Below are 24064 nucleotides of genomic sequence, written 5' to 3'. Positions count from 1 at the left end.
GGCATTTTATTAGGTGGCACTGTTATTAGGTGGCATTATTATTAGGTGGTATTTTATTAGGTGGTACTGTTATTAGGTGGCACTATTATTAGGTGGTATTTTATTAGGTGATACTGTTGCTAGGTGGTACTGTTATTAGGTAGCATTTTATTAGGTGGTACTGTTATTAGGTGGCACTATTATTAGGTGGTATTTTATTAGGTGGTACTTATTATTATTAGGTAGCATTTTATTAGGTGGTACTGTTATTAGGTGATACTGTTATTAGGTGGCATTATTATTAGGTGGTATTTTATTAGGTGGTACTATTATTAGGTGGTACTGTTATTAGGTGGCACTATTTTTAGGTGGTACTGTTATTAGGTGCCACTATTATTAGGTTGTACTGTTATTGGGTGGCATTATTATTAGGTGGTATTTTATTAGGTGGCACTGTTATTAGATGGCACTATTATTAGGTGGTACTGTTATTAGGGGGCATTATTACTAGGCTGTACTGTTATTAGGTGGCACTATTATTAGGTGGGATTTTATTAGGTGGCACTGTTATTAGGTGGTTCTATTATTAGGTGGTACTGTTATTAGGTGGTATTTTATTAGGTGGCACTATTATTAAGTGTTATTTTATTAGGTGGTACTGTTAGTAGGTTGCAGTATTACTAGGTGGCACTGTTATTAGGTGGCACTATTATTAGGTGGCACTATTATTAGGTGTTATTTTATTAGGTGGTACTGTTAGTAGGTAGCACTATTATTAGGTGATACTGTTATTAGGTGGCACTATTATTAGGTGGTACTGTTAGTAGGTGGCACTGTTATTAGGAGATACTGTTATTAGGTGGCACTATAATTAGGTGGTATTTTATTAGGTGGTACTGTTATTAGGTGGCACTATTATTAGCTGGTACTGTTATTAGGTGGTATTTTGGAATGCTTTGATACTTTGGAACCAGCGGTGGAATCTATGGTATTTGTAGTGTGTTTGGTGACATATATTTTCAAACTGCCAATTCTGGGACGCTAATATTATTCAGGGGTTTAATAAAACACAGTATTGCTCAGAACTGGCAAAAAGAGCTAGCATCTTTAAAATGTAGATTTTTCTATTATTACTACTGACTACTTATTCTGGTGATTAGGAGGAGTAAGTATTCCACAGTGTGTTAATGCCTCCAACAGCATGAATAGTACTGTGCATTAAATGATTTCAGATTAACCATCAGGAGCAGCAGTGCTAACGTTCACTTAATCTCTTGGCTACAGCTTTTGCACCGCAGAGTTCTTCTTCTTGTAACCTATTCCTTACTGAGCTCAGGGGAAACTCTATTGATCTGAATGCATGGAATAGTCTGAACCTCAAAATGCAAGTTTTGCTCTGCGTTCTTCTCATTTGTTCTTTGCAGGCTCCATAACGTGTGCGAAGATAAAAACGACCAAAATGAAATAAGCATGAAGCCAACTTTGTTCTATTTTACATGGATATGGCAGATAACAGATTTTCTACAGTGAAATCATTGTGACTAATGCTCAGGTTTGTTGTCATGTGATGTGGCGGAGCAGAGAAAATAAGGGTTCATGAATAGAAGCCACTTCATAAAGCTGTAACACCGCAGCCTAAGCCTCTAGGAGGCTGCACTATATTTCTACAGGCCTCCAATTTCACATAGACATACAGTATTTGGTCAGTATTTTACCTCAATATTTGTAAGCAAAAATCAGGAGGGAACAATCATAGGAAAAGTATAATAGAAACACATCACCACTTCAGTGTTTGGTCAGTATTTTACCTCAGTATTTGTAAGCAAAAATCAGGAGGGAACAATCAGAGGAAAAGTATAATAGAAACACATCACCACTTCAGTATTTGGTCAGTATTTTACCTCAGTATTTGTAAGCAAAAATTAGGAGGGAACAATCAGAGGAAAAAATATAATAGAAACACATCACCACTTCAGTATTTGGTCAGTATTTTACCTCAGTATTTGTAAGCAAAAATCAGGAGGGAACAATCAGAGGAAAAGTATAATAGAAACACATCACCACTTCAGTGTTTGGTCAGTATTTTACCTCAGTATTTGTAAGCAAAAATTAGGAGGGAACAATCAGAGGAAAAAATATAATAGAAACACATCACCACTTCAGTATTTGGTCAGTATTTTACCTCAATATTTGTAAGCAAAAATCAGGAGGGAACAATCAGAGGAAAAATATATTAGAAACACATCACCACTTCAGTATTTGGTCAGTATTTTACCTCAGTATTTGTAAGCAAAAATCAGGAGGGAACAATCAGAGGAAAAATATAATAGAAACACATCACCACTTCAGTATTTGGTCAGTATTTTACCTCAGTATTTGTAAGCAAAAATCAGGAGGGAACAATCAGAGGAAAAATATAATAGAAACACATCACCACTTCAGTGTTTGGTCAGTATTTTACCTCAATATTTGTAAGCAAAATTCAGGAGGGAACAATTAGAGGAAAAATATATTAGAAACACATCACCACTTCAGTATTTGGTCAGTATTTTACCTCAGTATTTGTAAGCAAAAATCAGGAGGGAACAATCAGAGGAAAAATATAATAGAAACACATCACCACTTCAGTATTTGGTCAGTATTTTACCTCAGTATTTGTAAGCAAAAATCAGGAGGGAACAATCAGAGGAAAAGTATAATAGAAACACATCACCACTTCAGTATTTGGTCAGTATTTTACCTCAGTATTTGTAAGCAAAAATCAGGAGGGAACAATCAGAGGAAAAGTATAATAGAAACACATCACCACTTCAGTATTTGGTCAGTATTTTACCTCAGTATTTGTAAGCAAAAATCAGGAGGGAACAATCAGAGGAAAAGTATAATAGAAACACATCACCACTTCAGTATTTGGTCAGTATTTTACCTCAGTATTTGTAAGCAAAAATCAGGAGGGAACAATCAGAGGAAAAATATATTAGAAACACATCACCACTTCAGTATTTGGTCAATATTTTACCTCAGTATTTGTAAGCAAAAATCAGGAGGGAACAATCAGAGGAAAAATATATTAGAAACACATCACCACTTCAGTATTTGGTCAGTATTTTACCTCAGTATTTGTAAGCAAAAATCAGGAGGGAACAATCAGAGGAAAAATATAATAGAAACACATCACCACTTCAGTGTTTGGTCAGTATTTTACCTCAATATTTGTAAGCAAAATTCAGGAGGGAACAATTAGAGGAAAAATATATTAGAAACACATCACCACTTCAGTATTTGGTCAGTATTTTACCTCAGTATTTGTAAGCAAAAATCAGGAGGGAACAATCAGAGGAAAAATATAATAGAAACACATCACCACTTCAGTATTTGGTCAGTATTTTACCTCAGTATTTGTAAGCAAAAATCAGGAGGGAACAATCAGAGGAAAAGTATAATAGAAACACATCACCACTTCAGTGTTTGGTCAGTATTTTACCTCAGTATTTGTAAGCAAAAATCAGGAGGGAACAATCATAGGAAAAGTATAATAGAAACACATCACCACTTCAGTGTTTGGTCAGTATTTTACCTCAGTATTTGTAAGCAAAAATTAGGAGGGAACAATCAGAGGAAAAAATATAATAGAAACACATCACCACTTCAGTATTTGGTCAGTATTTTACCTCAATATTTGTAAGCAAAAATCAGGAGGGAACAATCAGAGGAAAAATATATTAGAAACACATCACCACTTCAGTATTTGGTCAGTATTTTACCTCAGTATTTGTAAGCAAAAATCAGGAGGGAACAATCAGAGGAAAAGTATAATAGAAACACATCACCACTTCAGTATTTGGTCAGTATTTTACCTCAGTATTTGTAAGCAAAAATCAGGAGGGAACAATCAGAGGAAAAATATAATAGAAACACATCACCACTTCAGTATTTGGTCAGTATTTTACCTCAGTATTTGTAAGCAAAATTCAGGAGGGAACAATCAGAGGAAAAGTATAATAGAAACACATCACCACTTCAGTATTTGGTCAGTATTTTACCTCAGTATTTGTAAGCAAAAATCAGGAGGGAACAATCAGAGGAAAAATATATTAGAAACACATCACCACTTCAGTATTTGGTCAATATTTTACCTCAGTATTTGTAAGCAAAAATCAGGAGGGAACAATCAGAGGAAAAATATATTAGAAACACATCACCACTTCAGTATTTGGTCAGTATTTTACCTCAGTATTTGTAAGCAAAAATCAAGAGGGAACAATCAGAGGAAAAGTATAATAGAAACACATCACCACTTCAGTATTTGGTCAGTATTTTGCCTCAATATTTGTTCCCTCCTGATTTTTGCTTACAAATATTGAGGTAAAATACTGACCAAATACTGAAGTGGTGATGTGTTTCTATTATACTTTTCCTCTGATTGTTCCCTCCTGATTTTTGCTTACAATCAGAGGAAAAGTATAATAGAAACACATCACCACTTCAGTATTTGGTCAGTATTTTACCTCAATATTTGTAAGCAAAAATCAGGAGGGAACAATCAGAGGAAAAATATATTAGAAACACATCACCACTTCAGTATTTGGTCAGTATTTTACCTCAGTATTTGTAAGCAAAAATCAGGAGGGAACAATCAGAGGAAAAGTATAATAGAAACACATCACCACTTCAGTATTTGGTCAGTATTTTACCTCAGTATTTGTAAGCAAAAATCAGGAGGGAACAATCAGAGGAAAAATATATTAGAAACACATCACCACTTCAGTATTTGGTCAGTATTTTACCTCAGTATTTGTAAGCAAAAATCACGAGGGAACAATCAGAGGAAAAATATAATAGAAACACATCACCACTTCAGTATTTGGTCAGTATTTTACCTCAGTATTTGTAAGCAAAAATCAGGAGGGAACAATCAGAGGAAAAATATAATAGAAACACATCACCACTTCAGTGTTTGGTCAGTATTTTACCTCAATATTTGTAAGCAAAATTCAGGAGGGAACAATCAGAGGAAAAATATATTAGAAACACATCACCACTTCAGTATTTGGTCACTATTTTACCTCAGTATTTGTAAGCAAAAATCAGGAGGGAACAATCAGAGGAAAAATATAATAGAAACACATCACCACTTCAGTATTTGGTCAGTATTTTACCTCAGTATTTGTAAGCAAAAATCAGGAGGGAACAATCAGAGGAAAAGTATAATAGAAACACATCACCACTTCAGTATTTGGTCAGTATTTTACCTCAGTATTTGTAAGCAAAAATCAGGAGGGAACAATCATAGGAAAAGTATCATAGAAACACATCACCACTTCAGTGTTTGGTCAGTATTTTACCTCAGTATTTGTAAGCAAAAATCAGGAGGGAACAATCATAGGAAAAGTATAATAGAAACACATCACCACTTCAGTGTTTGGTCAGTATTTTACCTCAGTATTTGTAAGCAAAAATCAGGAGGGAACAATCAGAGGAAAAGTATAATAGAAACACATCACCACTTCAGTATTTGGTCAGTATTTTACCTCAGTATTTGTAAGCAAAAATTAGGAGGGAACAATCAGAGGAAAAAATATAATAGAAACACATCACCACTTCAGTATTTGGTCAGTATTTTACCTCAGTATTTGTAAGCAAAAATCAGGAGGGAACAATCAGAGGAAAAGTATAATAGAAACACATCACCACTTCAGTGTTTGGTCAGTATTTTACCTCAGTATTTGTAAGCAAAAATTAGGAGGGAACAATCAGAGGAAAAAATATAATAGAAACACATCACCACTTCAGTATTTGGTCAGTATTTTACCTCAATATTTGTAAGCAAAAATCAGGAGGGAACAATCAGAGGAAAAATATATTAGAAACACATCACCACTTCAGTATTTGGTCAGTATTTTACCTCAGTATTTGTAAGCAAAAATCAGGAGGGAACAATCAGAGGAAAAATATAATAGAAACACATCACCACTTCAGTATTTGGTCAGTATTTTACCTCAGTATTTGTAAGCAAAAATCAGGAGGGAACAATCAGAGGAAAAATATAATAGAAACACATCACCACTTCAGTGTTTGGTCAGTATTTTACCTCAATATTTGTAAGCAAAATTCAGGAGGGAACAATTAGAGGAAAAATATATTAGAAACACATCACCACTTCAGTATTTGGTCAGTATTTTACCTCAGTATTTGTAAGCAAAAATCAGGAGGGAACAATCAGAGGAAAAGTATAATAGAAACACATCACCACTTCAGTATTTGGTCAGTATTTTACCTCAGTATTTGTAAGCAAAAATCAGGAGGGAACAATCAGAGGAAAAGTATAATAGAAACACATCACCACTTCAGTATTTGGTCAGTATTTTACCTCAGTATTTGTAAGCAAAAATCAGGAGGGAACAATCAGAGGAAAAGTATAATAGAAACACATCACCACTTCAGTATTTGGTCAGTATTTTACCTCAGTATTTGTAAGCAAAAATCAGGAGGGAACAATCAGAGGAAAAATATATTAGAAACACATCACCACTTCAGTATTTGGTCAATATTTTACCTCAGTATTTGTAAGCAAAAATCAGGAGGGAACAATCAGAGGAAAAATATATTAGAAACACATCACCACTTCAGTATTTGGTCAGTATTTTACCTCAGTATTTGTAAGCAAAAATCAGGAGGGAACAATCAGAGGAAAAATATAATAGAAACACATCACCACTTCAGTGTTTGGTCAGTATTTTACCTCAATATTTGTAAGCAAAATTCAGGAGGGAACAATTAGAGGAAAAATATATTAGAAACACATCACCACTTCAGTATTTGGTCAGTATTTTACCTCAGTATTTGTAAGCAAAAATCAGGAGGGAACAATCAGAGGAAAAATATAATAGAAACACATCACCACTTCAGTATTTGGTCAGTATTTTACCTCAGTATTTGTAAGCAAAAATCAGGAGGGAACAATCAGAGGAAAAGTATAATAGAAACACATCACCACTTCAGTGTTTGGTCAGTATTTTACCTCAGTATTTGTAAGCAAAAATCAGGAGGGAACAATCATAGGAAAAGTATAATAGAAACACATCACCACTTCAGTGTTTGGTCAGTATTTTACCTCAGTATTTGTAAGCAAAAATTAGGAGGGAACAATCAGAGGAAAAAATATAATAGAAACACATCACCACTTCAGTATTTGGTCAGTATTTTACCTCAATATTTGTAAGCAAAAATCAGGAGGGAACAATCAGAGGAAAAATATATTAGAAACACATCACCACTTCAGTATTTGGTCAGTATTTTACCTCAGTATTTGTAAGCAAAAATCAGGAGGGAACAATCAGAGGAAAAGTATAATAGAAACACATCACCACTTCAGTATTTGGTCAGTATTTTACCTCAGTATTTGTAAGCAAAAATCAGGAGGGAACAATCAGAGGAAAAATATAATAGAAACACATCACCACTTCAGTATTTGGTCAGTATTTTACCTCAGTATTTGTAAGCAAAATTCAGGAGGGAACAATCAGAGGAAAAGTATAATAGAAACACATCACCACTTCAGTATTTGGTCAGTATTTTACCTCAGTATTTGTAAGCAAAAATCAGGAGGGAACAATCAGAGGAAAAATATATTAGAAACACATCACCACTTCAGTATTTGGTCAATATTTTACCTCAGTATTTGTAAGCAAAAATCAGGAGGGAACAATCAGAGGAAAAATATATTAGAAACACATCACCACTTCAGTATTTGGTCAGTATTTTACCTCAGTATTTGTAAGCAAAAATCAAGAGGGAACAATCAGAGGAAAAGTATAATAGAAACACATCACCACTTCAGTATTTGGTCAGTATTTTGCCTCAATATTTGTTCCCTCCTGATTTTTGCTTACAAATATTGAGGTAAAATACTGACCAAATACTGAAGTGGTGATGTGTTTCTATTATACTTTTCCTCTGATTGTTCCCTCCTGATTTTTGCTTACAATCAGAGGAAAAATATATTAGAAACACATCACCACTTCAGTATTTGGTCAGTATTTTACCTCAGTATTTGTAAGCAAAAATCAGGAGGGAACAATCAGAGGAAAAATATAATAGAAACACATCACCACTTCAGTATTTGGTCAGTATTTTACCTCAGTATTTGTAAGCAAAAATCAGGAGGGAACAATCAGAGGAAAAATATAATAGAAACACATCACCACTTCAGTGTTTGGTCAGTATTTTACCTCAATATTTGTAAGCAAAATTCAGGAGGGAACAATTAGAGGAAAAATATATTAGAAACACATCACCACTTCAGTATTTGGTCAGTATTTTACCTCAGTATTTGTAAGCAAAAATCAGGAGGGAACAATCATAGGAAAAGTATCATAGAAACACATCACCACTTCAGTGTTTGGTCAGTATTTTACCTCAGTATTTGTAAGCAAAAATCAGGAGGGAACAATCATAGGAAAAGTATAATAGAAACACATCACCACTTCAGTGTTTGGTCAGTATTTTACCTCAGTATTTGTAAGCAAAAATCAGGAGGGAACAATCAGAGGAAAAGTATAATAGAAACACATCACCACTTCAGTATTTGGTCAGTATTTTACCTCAGTATTTGTAAGCAAAAATCAGGAGGGAACAATCAGAGGAAAAATATAAGAGAAACACATCACCACTTCAGTATTTGGTCAGTATTTTACCTCAGTATTTGTAAGCAAAAATCAGGAGGGAACAATCAGAGGAAAAGTATAATAGAAACACATCACCACTTCAGTGTTTGGTCAGTATTTTACCTCAGTATTTGTAAGCAAAAATCAGGAGGGAACAATCAGAGGAAAAATATATTAGAAACACATCACCACTTCAGTATTTGGTCAGTATTTTACCTCAGTATTTGTAAGCAAAAATCAGGAGGGAACAATCAGAGGAAAAATATAATAGAAACACATCACCACTTCAGTATTTGGTCAGTATTTTACCTCAGTATTTGTAAGCAAAAATCAGGAGGGAACAATCAGAGGAAAAATATAATAGAAACACATCACCACTTCAGTGTTTGGTCAGTATTTTACCTCAATATTTGTAAGCAAAATTCAGGAGGGAACAATTAGAGGAAAAATATATTAGAAACACATCACCACTTCAGTATTTGGTCAGTATTTTACCTCAGTATTTGTAAGCAAAAATCAGGAGGGAACAATCAGAGGAAAAATATAATAGAAACACATCACCACTTCAGTATTTGGTCAGTATTTTACCTCAGTATTTGTAAGCAAAAATCAGGAGGGAACAATCAGAGGAAAAGTATAATAGAAACACATCACCACTTCAGTATTTGGTCAGTATTTTACCTCAGTATTTGTAAGCAAAAATCAGGAGGGAACAATCAGAGGAAAAGTATAATAGAAACACATCACCACTTCAGTATTTGGTCAGTATTTTACCTCAGTATTTGTAAGCAAAAATCAGGAGGGAACAATCAGAGGAAAAGTATAATAGAAACACATCACCACTTCAGTATTTGGTCAGTATTTTACCTCAGTATTTGTAAGCAAAAATCAGGAGGGAACAATCAGAGGAAAAATATATTAGAAACACATCACCACTTCAGTATTTGGTCAATATTTTACCTCAGTATTTGTAAGCAAAAATCAGGAGGGAACAATCAGAGGAAAAATATATTAGAAACACATCACCACTTCAGTATTTGGTCAGTATTTTACCTCAGTATTTGTAAGCAAAAATCAAGAGGGAACAATCAGAGGAAAAGTATAATAGAAACACATCACCACTTCAGTATTTGGTCAGTATTTTACCTCAATATTTGTAAGCAAAAATCAGGAGGGAACAATCAGAGGAAAAATATATTAGAAACACATCACCACTTCAGTATTTGGTCAGTATTTTACCTCAGTATTTGTAAGCAAAAATCAGGAGGGAACAATCAGAGGAAAAATATAATAGAAACACATCACCACTTCAGTATTTGGTCAGTATTTTACCTCAGTATTTGTAAGCAAAAATCAGGAGGGAACAATCAGAGGAAAAATATAATAGAAACACATCACCACTTCAGTGTTTGGTCAGTATTTTACCTCAATATTTGTAAGCAAAATTCAGGAGGGAACAATTAGAGGAAAAATATATTAGAAACACATCACCACTTCAGTATTTGGTCAGTATTTTACCTCAGTATTTGTAAGCAAAAATCAGGAGGGAACAATCAGAAGAAAAATATAATAGAAACACATCACCACTTCAGTATTTGGTCAGTATTTTACCTCAGTATTTGTAAGCAAAAATCAGGAGGGAACAATCAGAGGAAAAGTATAATAGAAACACATCACCACTTCAGTGTTTGGTCAGTATTTTACCTCAGTATTTGTAAGCAAAAATCAGGAGGGAACAATCATAGGAAAAGTATAATAGAAACACATCACCACTTCAGTGTTTGGTCAGTATTTTACCTCAGTATTTGTAAGCAAAAATTAGGAGGGAACAATCAGAGGAAAAAATATAATAGAAACACATCACCACTTCAGTATTTGGTCAGTATTTTACCTCAGTATTTGTAAGCAAAAATCAGGAGGGAACATTCAGAGGAAAAGTATAATAGAAACACATCACCACTTCAGTATTTGGTCAGTATGTTACCTCAATATTTGTAAGCAAAAATCAGGAGGGAACAATCAGAGGAAAAATATATTAGAAACACATCACCACTTCAGTATTTGGTCAGTATTTTACCTCAGTATTTGTAAGCAAAAATCAGGAGGGAACAATCAGAGGAAAAATATAATAGAAACACATCACCACTTCAGTGTTTGGTCAGTATTTTACCTCAATATTTGTAAGCAAAATTCAGGAGGGAACAATCAGAGGAAAAGTATAATAGAAACACATCACCACTTCAGTGTTTGGTCAGTATTTTACCTCAATATTTGTAAGCAAAATTCAGGAGGGAACAATTAGAGGAAAAATATATTAGAAACACATCACCACTTCAGTATTTGGTCAGTATTTTACCTCAGTATTTGTAAGCAAAAATCAGGAGGGAACAATCAGAGGAAAAATATAATAGAAACACATCACCACTTCAGTATTTGGTCAGTATTTTACCTCAGTATTTGTAAGCAAAAATCAGGAGGGAACAATCAGAGGAAAAGTATAATAGAAACACATCACCACTTCAGTATTTGGTCAGTATTTTACCTCAGTATTTGTAAGCAAAAATCAGGAGGGAACAATCAGAGGAAAAGTATAATAGAAACACATCACCACTTCAGTATTTGGTCAGTATTTTACCTCAGTATTTGTAAGCAAAAATCAGGAGGGAACAATCAGAGGAAAAGTATAATAGAAACACATCACCACTTCAGTATTTGGTCAGTATTTTACCTCAGTATTTGTAAGCAAAAATCAGGAGGGAACAATCAGAGGAAAAATATATTAGAAACACATCACCACTTCAGTATTTGGTCAATATTTTACCTCAGTATTTGTAAGCAAAAATCAGGAGGGAACAATCAGAGGAAAAATATATTAGAAACACATCACCACTTCAGTATTTGGTCAGTATTTTACCTCAGTATTTGTAAGCAAAAATCAAGAGGGAACAATCAGAGGAAAAATATATTAGAAACACATCACCACTTCAGTATTTGGTCAGTATTTTACCTCAGTATTTGTAAGCAAAAATCAGGAGGGAACAATCAGAGGAAAAATATAATAGAAACACATCACCACTTCAGTATTTGGTCAGTATTTTACCTCAGTATTTGTAAGTAAAAATCAGGAGGGAACAATCAGAGGAAAAGTATAATAGAAACACATCACCACTTCAGTATTTGGTCAGTATTTTACCTCAGTATTTGTAAGCAAAAATCAGGAGGGAACAATCAGAGGAAAAATATATTAGAAACACATCACCACTTCAGTGTTTGGTCAGTATTTTACCTCAGTATTTGTAAGCAAAAATCAGGAGGGAACAATCAGAGGAAAAATATATTAGAAACACATCACCACTTCAGTATTTGGTCAGTATTTTACCTCAGTATTTGTAAGCAAAAATCAGGAGGGAACAATCAGAGGAAAAATATAATAGAAACACATCACCACTTCAGTATTTGGTCAGTATTTTACCTCATTATTTGTAAGCAAAAATCAGGAGGGAACAATCAGAGGAAAAGTATAATAGAAACACATCACCACTTCAGTATTTGGTCAGTATTTTACCTCAGTATTTGTAAGCAAAAATCAGGAGGGAACAATCATAGGAAAAGTATAATAGAAACACATCACCACTTCAGTGTTTGGTCAGTATTTTACCTCAGTATTTGTAAGCAAAAATCAGGAGGGAACAATCAGAGGAAAAATATATTAGAAACACATCACCACTTCAGTATTTGGTCAGTATTTTACCTCAGTATTTGTAAGCAAAAATCAGGAGGGAACAATCAGAGGAAAAATATAATAGAAACACATCACCACTTCAGTATTTGGTCAGTATTTTACCTCAGTATTTGTAAGCAAAAATCAGGAGGGAACAATCAGAGGAAAAGTATAATAGAAACACATCACCACTTCAGTATTTGGTCAGTATTTTACCTCAGTATTTGTAAGCAAAAATCAGGAGGGAACAATCATAGGAAAAGTATCATAGAAACACATCACCACGTCAGTGTTTGGTCAGTATTTTACCTCAGTATTTGTAAGCAAAAATCAGGAGGGAACAATCAGAGGAAAAATATATTAGAAACACATCACCACTTCAGTATTTGGTCAGTATTTTACCTCAGTATTTGTAAGCAAAAATCAGGAGGGAACAATCAGAGGAAAAATATAATAGAAACACATCACCACTTCAGTATTTGGTCAGTATTTTACCTCAGTATTTGTAAGCAAAAATCAGGAGGGAACAATCAGAGGAAAAGTATAATAGAAACACATCACCACTTCAGTATTTGGTCAGTATTTTACCTCAGTATTTGTAAGCAAAAATCAGGAGGGAACAATCAGAGGAAAAGTATAATAGAAACACATCACCACTTCAGTATTTGGTCAGTATTTTACCTCAGTATTTGTAAGCAAAAATCAGGAGGGAACAATCAGAGGAAAAGTATAATAGAAACACATCACCACTTCAGTATTTGGTCAGTATTTTACCTCAGTATTTGTAAGCAAAAATCAGGAGGGAACAATCAGAGGAAAAATATATTAGAAACACATCACCACTTCAGTATTTGGTCAATATTTTACCTCAGTATTTGTAAGCAAAAATCAGGAGGGAACAATCAGAGGAAAAATATATTAGAAACACATCACCACTTCAGTATTTGGTCAGTATTTTACCTCAGTATTTGTAAGCAAAAATCAAGAGGGAACAATCAGAGGAAAAATATATTAGAAACACATCACCACTTCAGTATTTGGTCAGTATTTTACCTCAGTATTTGTAAGCAAAAATCAGGAGGGAACAATCAGAGGAAAAATATAATAGAAACACATCACCACTTCAGTATTTGGTCAGTATTTTACCTCAGTATTTGTAAGTAAAAATCAGGAGGGAACAATCAGAGGAAAAGTATAATAGAAACACATCACCACTTCAGTATTTGGTCAGTATTTTACCTCAGTATTTGTAAGCAAAAATCAGGAGGGAACAATCAGAGGAAAAATATATTAGAAACACATCACCACTTCAGTGTTTGGTCAGTATTTTACCTCAGTATTTGTAAGCAAAAATCAGGAGGGAACAATCAGAGGAAAAATATATTAGAAACACATCACCACTTCAGTATTTGGTCAGTATTTTACCTCAGTATTTGTAAGCAAAAATCAGGAGGGAACAATCAGAGGAAAAATATAATAGAAACACATCACCACTTCAGTATTTGGTCAGTATTTTACCTCAGTATTTGTAAGCAAAAATCAAGAGGGAACAATCAGAGGAAAAGTATAATAGAAACACATCACCACTTCAGTATTTGGTCAGTATTTTACCTCAGTATTTGTAAGCAAAAATCAGGAGGGAACAATCATAGGAAAAGTATAATAGAAACACATCACCACTTCAGTGTTTGGTCAGTATTTTACCTCAGTATTTGTAAGCAAAAATCAGGAGGGAACAATCAGAGGAAAAATATATTAGAAACACATCACCACTTCAGTATTTGGTCAGTATTTTACCTCAGTATTTGTAAGCAAAAATCAGGAGGGAACAATCAGAGGAAAAATATAATAGAAACACATCTCCACTTCAGTATTTGGTCAGTATTTTACCTCAGTATTTGTAAGCAAAAATCAGGAGGGAACAATCAGAGGAAAAGTATAATAGAAACACATCACCACTTCAGTATTTGGTCAGTATTTTACCTCAGTATTTGTAAGCAAAAATCAGGAGGGAACAATCATAGGAAAAGTATAATAGAAACACATCACCACGTCAGTGTTTGGTCAGTATTTTACCTCAGTATTTGTAAGCAAAAATCAGGAGGGAACAATCAGAGGAAAAATATATTAGAAACACATCACCACTTCAGTATTTGGTCAGTATTTTACCTCAGTATTTGTAAGCAAAAATCAGGAGGGAACAATCAGAGGAAAAATATAATAGAAACACATCACCACTTCAGTATTTGGTCAGTATTTTACCTCAGTATTTGTAAGCAAAAATCAGGAGGGAACAATCAGAGGAAAAGAATAATAGAAACACGTCACCACTTCAGTGTTTGGTCAGTATTTTACCTCCGAATTTGTTAACCAAAACCAGGAGTGGGTGATAAATGCAGTGCACATGTTTCTATTATACTTTCCCTCTGACTGTTCCACTCCTGGTTTTGACTTACAAATACTGAGGTAAAATACTGACCAGATACTCAATCTGTGAACATATCCCAATATTGGAGCTCTGTCAAGTGCTGAGCAGCACCATTATGCATTAAATGTGTGTAGCTGTTTTAACCAGTGATTCTCTATGGATACTGTTGCCAGATCTCATATCCTACACTTCCTCCTGGATTCATAGGTCAATGCAGTACTTTGTTAAATTATATAACTGCAAACAAAGTGTGACAGCTTTATTTGCAATTACATTGCATTTAAAGGAACAAGATGAGCTTAATGAGTTAATAAAGTGCCTGCCTGTCAAAGCTGGGCTGTTTTGCATTGGAGATCTTGGAGTCCCCCCTCTTGCTGGCACCCTGGCTTCATGAATATTCAAGAGCTATCAAGGAGGTGAAGCAGCCTTGCCATAGCAACCAGACTGCAGGTAGCAGTTTGAGTCCAGCTGCCCCTGTAGGTCCCAGAAGGCTTGTATGAAGTGAAGACTTGTGAGCAGCAAGCATTTTGTCTCGGCACACTTGACAAAACAAAGACAACTCACTCCTCTGGTTTCATGCCACATTTTTTATTCATAAACAAGCTGTTGGCTGTAAAGACATGATAAAGCTGAGGCTCGGAGGAGGCCGACTAACATTTGAATGCAAAGCCTCAGCTGCTACAAATCCTTCCTATTATTCCTTTGCAGTTTTTTTTTTCTCCATTTTTGTCTTATGCTAAGCAAGCAGGATATCAACTAAAGATATGTGATAAAGTCTGATCAAGCCAAAGCGGCCTATTTGCATAAAAATTACACACAAAAAAAGTTCTAAGGACATAGGGAATCTAAGGGAGAGTAAATGAACAAAGAGTAGCGTAGACTTGCGCTTATTGTCTTCCATTTCCATCTTGTCCATAAATGGAATTATTGTGTCTCTTACAGATTGTATTGCTACATGAAGCGTGATTTGGAGAAGAAACGCAACTGACCGCATTCAATACATCCAATTTTCTGGTTATCACTTTGTAAAACAGTAATAAATGTCAATTTGCCACAATTTCAGGGGTCTAAAAATGAAATCTATTCATCATTATTTCTTTTCCAACCCAAACTTTTATTTCTATATTTTTTCTTAATTCTTATTAAAGGGCTTGTTTCACCAAGATATCGCTTTTAATATTTTTCAGATAATTTTCAACACCAGGTTGGTGTGTACAATATGGATGATATATTGCTGGAACTGTACATTGGTATACTTTTTGTGGCAATCCTGAAATGAAATAGTTTTATAAAGTTTCTATCATTATTCATGATACAGGATATTTTTACGGATCATGTACAAACATATTATGTGTTACTTTTGTTTCTGTTGGATAAACTACATTGTGTAAAATGTCTTCACTGATACAGTTTGTCTCTTGCCAATATCTCTCATGCAATCAATGTATGGACACAAGCAGAGATTTGGAGCTAATCTGTATTGACTGCCCACTTTGTTGACTGCCAGTTTACATCATGGACTTGTCCTAAGCAGTGATGTGACTAAATCAAGTTTTAACCCCTTGTATAGAAAGATAGTTTTTGAAGTATTTAATCTTTGGACCTAATCAATACATTGAGTCACTAAATAATGCTTGCATTGGACCACATATTTCCTATATTTCATAGAATCATAGAATCATAGAATGGTAGAGTTGGAAGGGACCTCCTGGGTCATCTGGTCCAACCCCCTGCTCAAAGCAGGATTCACTAGATCATCTCAGACAGATGTCTGTCCAGCCTCTGTTTGAAGACGTCCATTGAAGGGGAACTCACCACCTCTCGTGGCAGCCTGTTCCACTCATTAATCACCCTAACTGTCAAAAAGTTTTTTCTAATATCTAATCTGTGTCTCCTCCCATTTAGTTTCATCCCATTGCTTCTAGTCTTTCCTTGTGCAAATGAGAATAAAGATGATCCTTCTACAATGTGACAGCACTTGACATATTTGTAGACAGCTATTAAGTCTCCTCTCAGTCTTCTTTTTTGCAAGCTAAACATTCCCAAATCCTGCAACCGTTCCTCATAGGACATGGTTTGCAGACCAGTCACCATTCTGGTCGCTCTTCTCTGAACTTGCTCCAGTTTGTCTATGTCTTTTTTAAAATGTGGTGCCCAAAACTGTACACAGTATTCCAGATGAGGTCTGACCAAAGAGGAGTAAAGACCGATAATGACTTCACGTGATCTAGACTGTATGCTTCTGTTAATACATCCCAGAATTGTATTTGCCTTTTTTGCTGCTGCATCACACTGTTGACTCATGTTCAGTCTATGATCTATTAGTATACCTAAGTCTTTTTCACATGTACTGTTGCTTAGCTCTATTCCTCCCATTCTGTATATGCTTTTTTCATTTTTATTGCCCAGATGTAGTACTTTGCATTTTTCCCTGTTAAAAACCATTCTGTTGGTTGCTGCCCACTGCTCCAGTTTATTTAGGTCTTTTTGAATCCTCTCTCTCTCTTCTCTAGTATTAGCTATCCCTCCTAGCTTTGTGTCATCAGCAAATTTAATCAGTTTACCCTCAATTCCTTCATCTAAATCATTGATAAAGATGTTGAACAATACAGGTCCCAGGACGGAGCCCTGTGGTACCCCACTTGAGACATTCATCCAGCTGGATGTGAAGCCATTTACAACCACCCTTTGAGTCCGATCACTAAGCCAGTTATGAATCCACCTAACAGTTGCCTGGTCCATTGCATACTTGGTCATTTTTTCAATAAGGATGGTGTGAGATACTTTGTCAAATGCTTTGCTGAAGTCAAGATATACTATATCTACAGCATTTCCCTGATCCACCCAGTCAGTGATTCTGTCATAGAAGGAAATTAAGTTAGTCTGACATGACTTGTTAGTTACAAACCCATGCTGACTCTGGTTAATCACTTCATTCTTATCCATGTACTTACATACATGTTGTTTAATAATTTGTTCAAAGATCTTTCCTGGTATAGAAGTCAGACTCACCGGCCTATAGTTCCCTGGGTCCACCTTCTTCCCCTTTTTGAAGATAGGAACAACATTTGCTCTTCTCCAGTCTTCTGGGACTTCTCCTGTTCTCCAAGAATTTTCAAAGATTATGGAGAGTGGTTCTAAAATTTCTTCTACGATCTCCTTCAGTACTCTGGGGTGTAGTTCATCTGGACCTGGAGACTTGAACTCATTTATGTTAGCTAAATATTCCCTCACAATCTTTCTGTTTACAGATAACTTGGATTCCTCTATTCCTTTAAAAGGACAGTGAAGATCAGTTGATGTTACATTTTCTTTCTGAGAGAAAACAGGTGCAAAATAGGAATTAAAAAGTTCGGCCTTCTCAACATCCTCTCTTACCATTTCTCCATTTTCATCCTGTAAAAATCCTATAGCATCTTTGACTTTTCTTTTACTTTTGACATACCCCCAATATCCTTTTTTATTGCTTTTGACATCTCTTGCAAGCCTTAATTCATTGTCAGCTTTAGCTAACCTGATACGTGCCCTGCAGGATCTGCAGACTGCATTATAATCTTCTTTAGATATGCCTCCCTCTTTCCATTTAATAAACATTTCTTTCTTTCTTTTTAGCATGTGTTTAAGTTCTGTGTTCATCCATCCTGGTTTCCTTAAATGCTTCCCATTCTTCCTACTTTTCGGGATTGTTAACGATTGTGCTTTGAGAATCTCATTTTTAAAAATTTCCCATCCTTCCTGGACATTTTTGTCCTTAAGGACATCCAGCCATTGGATCCCTCCTATTCTCTTTCTGAGTCTCTTAAAATCTGCCTTTCTAAAATCTAACCTTGAAGTTTGAGTCTTCACATGTCTTCCTCCTCTAGTTATCCAAAATTTTATAATAGCATGATCGCTGCCTCCTAGGGTCCCAGCCACCTTTACCTCCTCAACCATTTCCTCCCTGTTTATAAGGATTAGATCCAAAGTAGCAGATCCCCTTGTTTTCTCCCCTACCTTTTGGAAGATAAAGTTGTCAGCAAGAGAGGATAAGAATTTGCTTGACCTGTTAGTTTTACTTGAGAGAGATTCCCAACAAATGTCTGGATAGTTGAAATCTCCCATGACCACTACGTTATATTTTTTGGAGAACTTGGTCATTTGATACATAAAGAGTTCATCCATATCTTCAGCTTGCCCAGGTGGCCTGTAGTAAATGCCTACAATGGTGTCCTTTCCGTTGTTCTCTCCTTGTATTCTTACCCAAACAGTTTCCACAGAACTCCCAGTCTCTGAAGCTTCAATCTCTGTGCAGATATACGCTTTTCTAACATACAATGCAACACCTCCTCCTCGTTTATCAAGTCTGTTTCTTGCAAATAAGTTGTATCCTTTTAGCCTTTTATTCCAATCATGTGTATCATCCCACCAAGTTTCAGTGATTCCAATGACATCATATTCCTTTTCCTGCATTAGTAGTTCCAATTCTCCTTGTTTGTTGCCCATGCTTTGTGCATTTGTATAAAAACATTTTAGTTTGTGATTGGTTTCTCTTCCTCCCATATTTTTATTATTTAAATTGTTTTGTCTTTGTTCTTCCTTTCCACTTCCAGTAGCAGAGATCTCAATAGTATTTGTCAGCTGTATGGCTTTTTCTGGCCTTTTGCTTCCCTTCCCACATTGTTCTAGTTTAAAGCTCTTCTGATGAGTGTAGCAAGGCGACTTCCAAATACATGTTTTCCAGTCTTCGTAAGGTGCACCCCATCTCTAGCAAGTAGTCCATCGTATAGGTAATTCATTCCGTGATCCAGAAATCCAAATCCTTGTTGACGGCACCATCGACGTAGCCAGTTGTTTACCTGTAGAATCTTATTCCACCTCATTGTTCCATGGCCATCCACTGGGAGGATGGATGAGAAGACCACTTGCGCTCCCAATTCTTTCACTTTCTTGCCTAAGTCTTCAAAGTCACTGCAGATGGTTTCCAGGTCCTTTCTTGCGGTGTCATTTGTCCCCACATGTATTAGCAGGAATGGGTAGTGATCTGTAGGTCTGAAGAGTCTTGATATCCTGTCAGACACATCTTTAATTTTTGCTCCTGGAAGACAGCACATTTCTCTTGAGGTTATGTCTGGTCTGCAGATAGCGGCCTCTGTTCCTCTTAACAGGGAATCCCCCATGACCACCACTCTCCGTTTTTTCTTCACAACATTATTCTTTCTCCATCCAGGAGGATTCTGAGGGCTTACAAGGTTATTCATTGCTGGCAAAGTCTTATTTTGCTGTATTTCTTCATGGTTCTCCTGCGTGAGAGCCTGGTACTGGTTCCTGAGCAGTATGGGTGCTGACTGCCTCTCGATCCTCCTGCTTCTGTGGGTCACATGCTTCCATTCCTCTGTTTCGTCAGGTGCAGTTCGAATTTCTTCTCTTTCTGAATCATGAAGAGATAATTCTGCTCTGTCTAAGAACTCTTCACCTTCCTTAATGATTTTCAAGGTAGTTAACCTCTCTTCTAGATTTCGCAACTTTTCCTCCAACAGGGACACAAGCTTGCATTTCTGGCATGTGAAGTTTGGCTTTTCCACTGGCAAGTCTGTGAACATGTAGCAGGATATGCAGCTCACCAAATGGCTCCTGGACTCTTCCATGTTCTTATTGTTAATGTTCTGAAAACAGTGAAAAAAGCTTAAAAAAAAAGCTTCAAAATGCTGCGCGCGGTTTACCGATGTCCTCTTTTCAGCTCCAACAGCCAAAATCCAGTGTTCTTTGAGCTCGCGGAGACTCTTCACTTACCCCAAAATGCAGTGGGAATATGCAAATTATCTCCTCAGGACTCCTCCCCTGGTTTACCGATGTCCTCTTTTCAGCTCCAACAGCCAAAATCCAGTGTTCTTTGAGCTCGCGGAGACTCTTCACTTACCCCAAAATGCAGTGGGAATATGCAAATTATCTCCTCAGAACTCCTCCCCTGGTTTATTTTATTTTTATTTATTTATTTTATTTTTATTTATTTTGTAACGTCATGCACAGAAGGTCAGTTATTGCATATTAAGAAGTACCTTTTGGTAGCGTAAGAATAAGAACATAGCTGCTGCAAGAACTCTTGCAGTTCGTGCCAGACCATTTTGCTGGTGCTGTCTATATAAGAGCACTTGTGTTGCCTTCATCCATTGCAGCAAAGACTCTATCTTCAGTGACAGATGCAGTTCTGCATCAGAGGACAATGTATGAAAGCAGCTGTAGCTGCTCAGTGCCTTTTGGAACAGCTTGTGCACTTGTACACCCATTCCCAATATGTGCCAACATGATATAGCATTTTGCTTTAACATGACTAAAAGATTAATTTAGTAAAGTGTGAATAAGCAGCATATGTCTCTTGGCAATTCTTCCATTCATTTCCACTCATGTCCTCTGACATATCATAACCTGTCATTAGATCAAGTCATATTTTCATAGCAAGCATAAAATAATATGAAATTCATACATTCCCTTTCTCTATCTATCTATTCTATCTTTCTATCCATATTTCTATAGCTCTGATTTCACACAATGCTAAAGAATGTATTTTAAGAAGTATTTTACCATCATTACTAAAATAAACATTTTGGAAGAAAATTGTATTTATCCCTATGTTGTTTTGATGTTCTACTGAATAACACATGAAGTAGCAGGAAAATGTTGCTGCCTCTATTAGAATGGGTAGGTACGGTATACAACTGATCCATGCATACTTCAACTCGTTTGCCAAGATCATAAGGGGTTGTCTGAAAAATAGGGGGGAGGGGTGGTAGGTACGGAGAGGGGAGTTTGTCTGCAATGGAGTTGTCAGAAAAATGCATGAAACTGTGATGATGTGCTGAGACAAGCGAAAGTATCTGCTTATCACAGCCCCACCATGCTAATTAATTCCCCCTAGCAGACTGTTCTTGCCTTGTTTAATAATGGTTCAGGCATATCCTCGTCCACATGGTGAAGATGGTGGCGGTCATGTGATTATACCTTGTCCATAATGTCTGTCTCCATAGTTATCTCCAGTTCTGTGCAAATACAGGAGATTCTAATGCAGGGGTGAGGAACCTCAGGCCTGCGGGCCGTTTACGACCCTTGATGACCTTTTTATCCGGCCCCGGGGCAGATTTCTGGGGACTGCAATACTTGCGCCGGCAGCTGTATTTTGATGGCCGCAGGACCATTAATTTCTTCTTGCTCTGTGAGAACGCAATGTTCACTACTGAATGCTGAGGTGCGTGCAATGAAAGATTATGTCCTGACACCAGTGCCAGCATCAGGTTACACTTTGTGGGCGAAGATAGCATGCAATTTGTATGGACCCTAAAGGATGGTATAAATATCCAAATGGCCCTTGGCAGAAAAAGGATGCCACCCCCCTGTACTAATGCCTGGAACTGTACAAGTGACTGTTGCATTTAGCGCCTTTGGATAAGTATGGACAGCCAAGAAGGCAGTCAAGTTTTACAATCATGTGGCTGATGCCAACTTTATCATTTGGAGAGCTTTGAATCCAATGTTTGCTTCATACAAAGATATGCAGTCAGGTCTTTATTTGGTATATACAAATGACCATGTTCTTTTCAGACCTGAAATACAGAGCACAATATTGAACCATGTTGCATATTGGTATGAGGGGCACAGTATCTATGACCAAGAAGTCCTGAACATTTAAGTCATTGTGTGTCAACTATCTATCTATGAACACACTAATATTGATGGTATATTTGAATGCAAATAAATATCTCGGCTGACCCATAGCTTAAAGAAGACTTGTCACCAGGTCCCCTGAGGACACCTTTTTTTTAATTTATTTTTTAATTTTTTAAATCTTGGATATGATTCCTAAGAGATAAGCATTTTTATTTAGTATAAATTTTTATGGTCTTTACCAAAGGGGTGTAGCTCACAGGAATCTGTGGGGGCTTGTCTATAAGATACTTTGCATTATTACCCTGTGAGAAACTCCCTTTTAGTAAGGACTTTCAAAAATAGAACTAAATAAAAATGCCAATATTTTTGAAACCATGTGGGAGATTTAAAAAGAATAAAATGGTTTCCTCAGGGGAGCAGCAGGAAAGAGATAGGGCAAAAACTGTCCTCTTTTGACCTGGAAACAGGTCCTCTCTAAGGGCTAATAGGCTACTTCCATTGCAGGGATCACATGCTACCAATAGAATATTCTACATAGACTGTGATCATGGAGCATAAATATGATTTATAGTCAGTCTTTGGGGGATAACCTTGTCTATCAGCTCAGTGCAGCAGATGGACATTCTGTTGTTTTACCGATAAGCTCATGTGATGACTTAGATGACCATTGAAGGTTCCATGATCTGACATAGCTTTTCTTCTTTAAACCATGAACTATTTTACAGACTTGTAAATAATAATTCATCACCATTCTTCACTCTTCTAATGTATTGTGCCCATTGCACGTATGTGTAAAATAATAGCTCTACAATTGCAATGTGGAAATAAAACGTGGGTACATAATCATATAGCAGAGCTGAAAAAAGATAACCGAGGGATGGGAGGCAATGAGGATGATGATGGTATAGGTAGATACTTATAGAAGGTAAATACTTGATGTACAATGGGAAGCTAATGTCTTTTAGCAACTCATATTTGGCCAAGAATGTTCTTCTTGTGATATTTGATGATGTGATATTTTCACGACAACAAAATTACTCTTTGCAATTCTCTTTTGTGTTCGGGAAGGGAAATAATAACTTATGGATGCTAAGAGTGGCATTCAAAGTTATTTCACAGTGTTATCACTAATATATATTTATATCTAAACTTACAATTTAATGCTTAGGAAACGCATATTGTGTAGACACCAGGCCCATGCTAAATATTTCTCTTATTTAGTACAGTGCATTTGTACATTTTGGTATGGTTGCCATCTATAGATATCCTCTGGTTTTGGTCTGCTTGCTTTATATCCCATCTGAAATATATAGTCATTTAAGCAATACAATAGGGAGAGCAGATGGGCCAGTTTTTAACTGAGTGACATTGCCAGACGTGTATCAATGATGTGAGGAATTGATGAGGGGTGTCTTAAGGAGTCATCACTCTCTTTTATTGAAATATCTTTAATACACAATGGCTGAATTATGGGATTGGAAACGCGAATGATATGGTCATTGTATATCTGTTTGTGACACAAATGTCCTTAGGGAATGCGAACTCCTGTGAAACAGCTGATAAGTAGATAATTAAACTAAATCTACATTAAATGATGTCCTTAAACTGATAGGGTTTTCTATAATCATGCAG

This window comes from Phyllobates terribilis, unplaced genomic scaffold (genome assembly GCF_046119375.1).
Source record: "Phyllobates terribilis strain yellow unplaced genomic scaffold, ASM4611937v1 Scaffold_2__4_contigs__length_985480577, whole genome shotgun sequence".
NCBI classification, from domain to species: Eukaryota; Metazoa; Chordata; class Amphibia; order Anura; family Dendrobatidae; genus Phyllobates; species Phyllobates terribilis.
The sequence above is the reverse complement of the archived record's forward strand: the minus strand, read 5'-3'. Positions refer to the sequence as shown.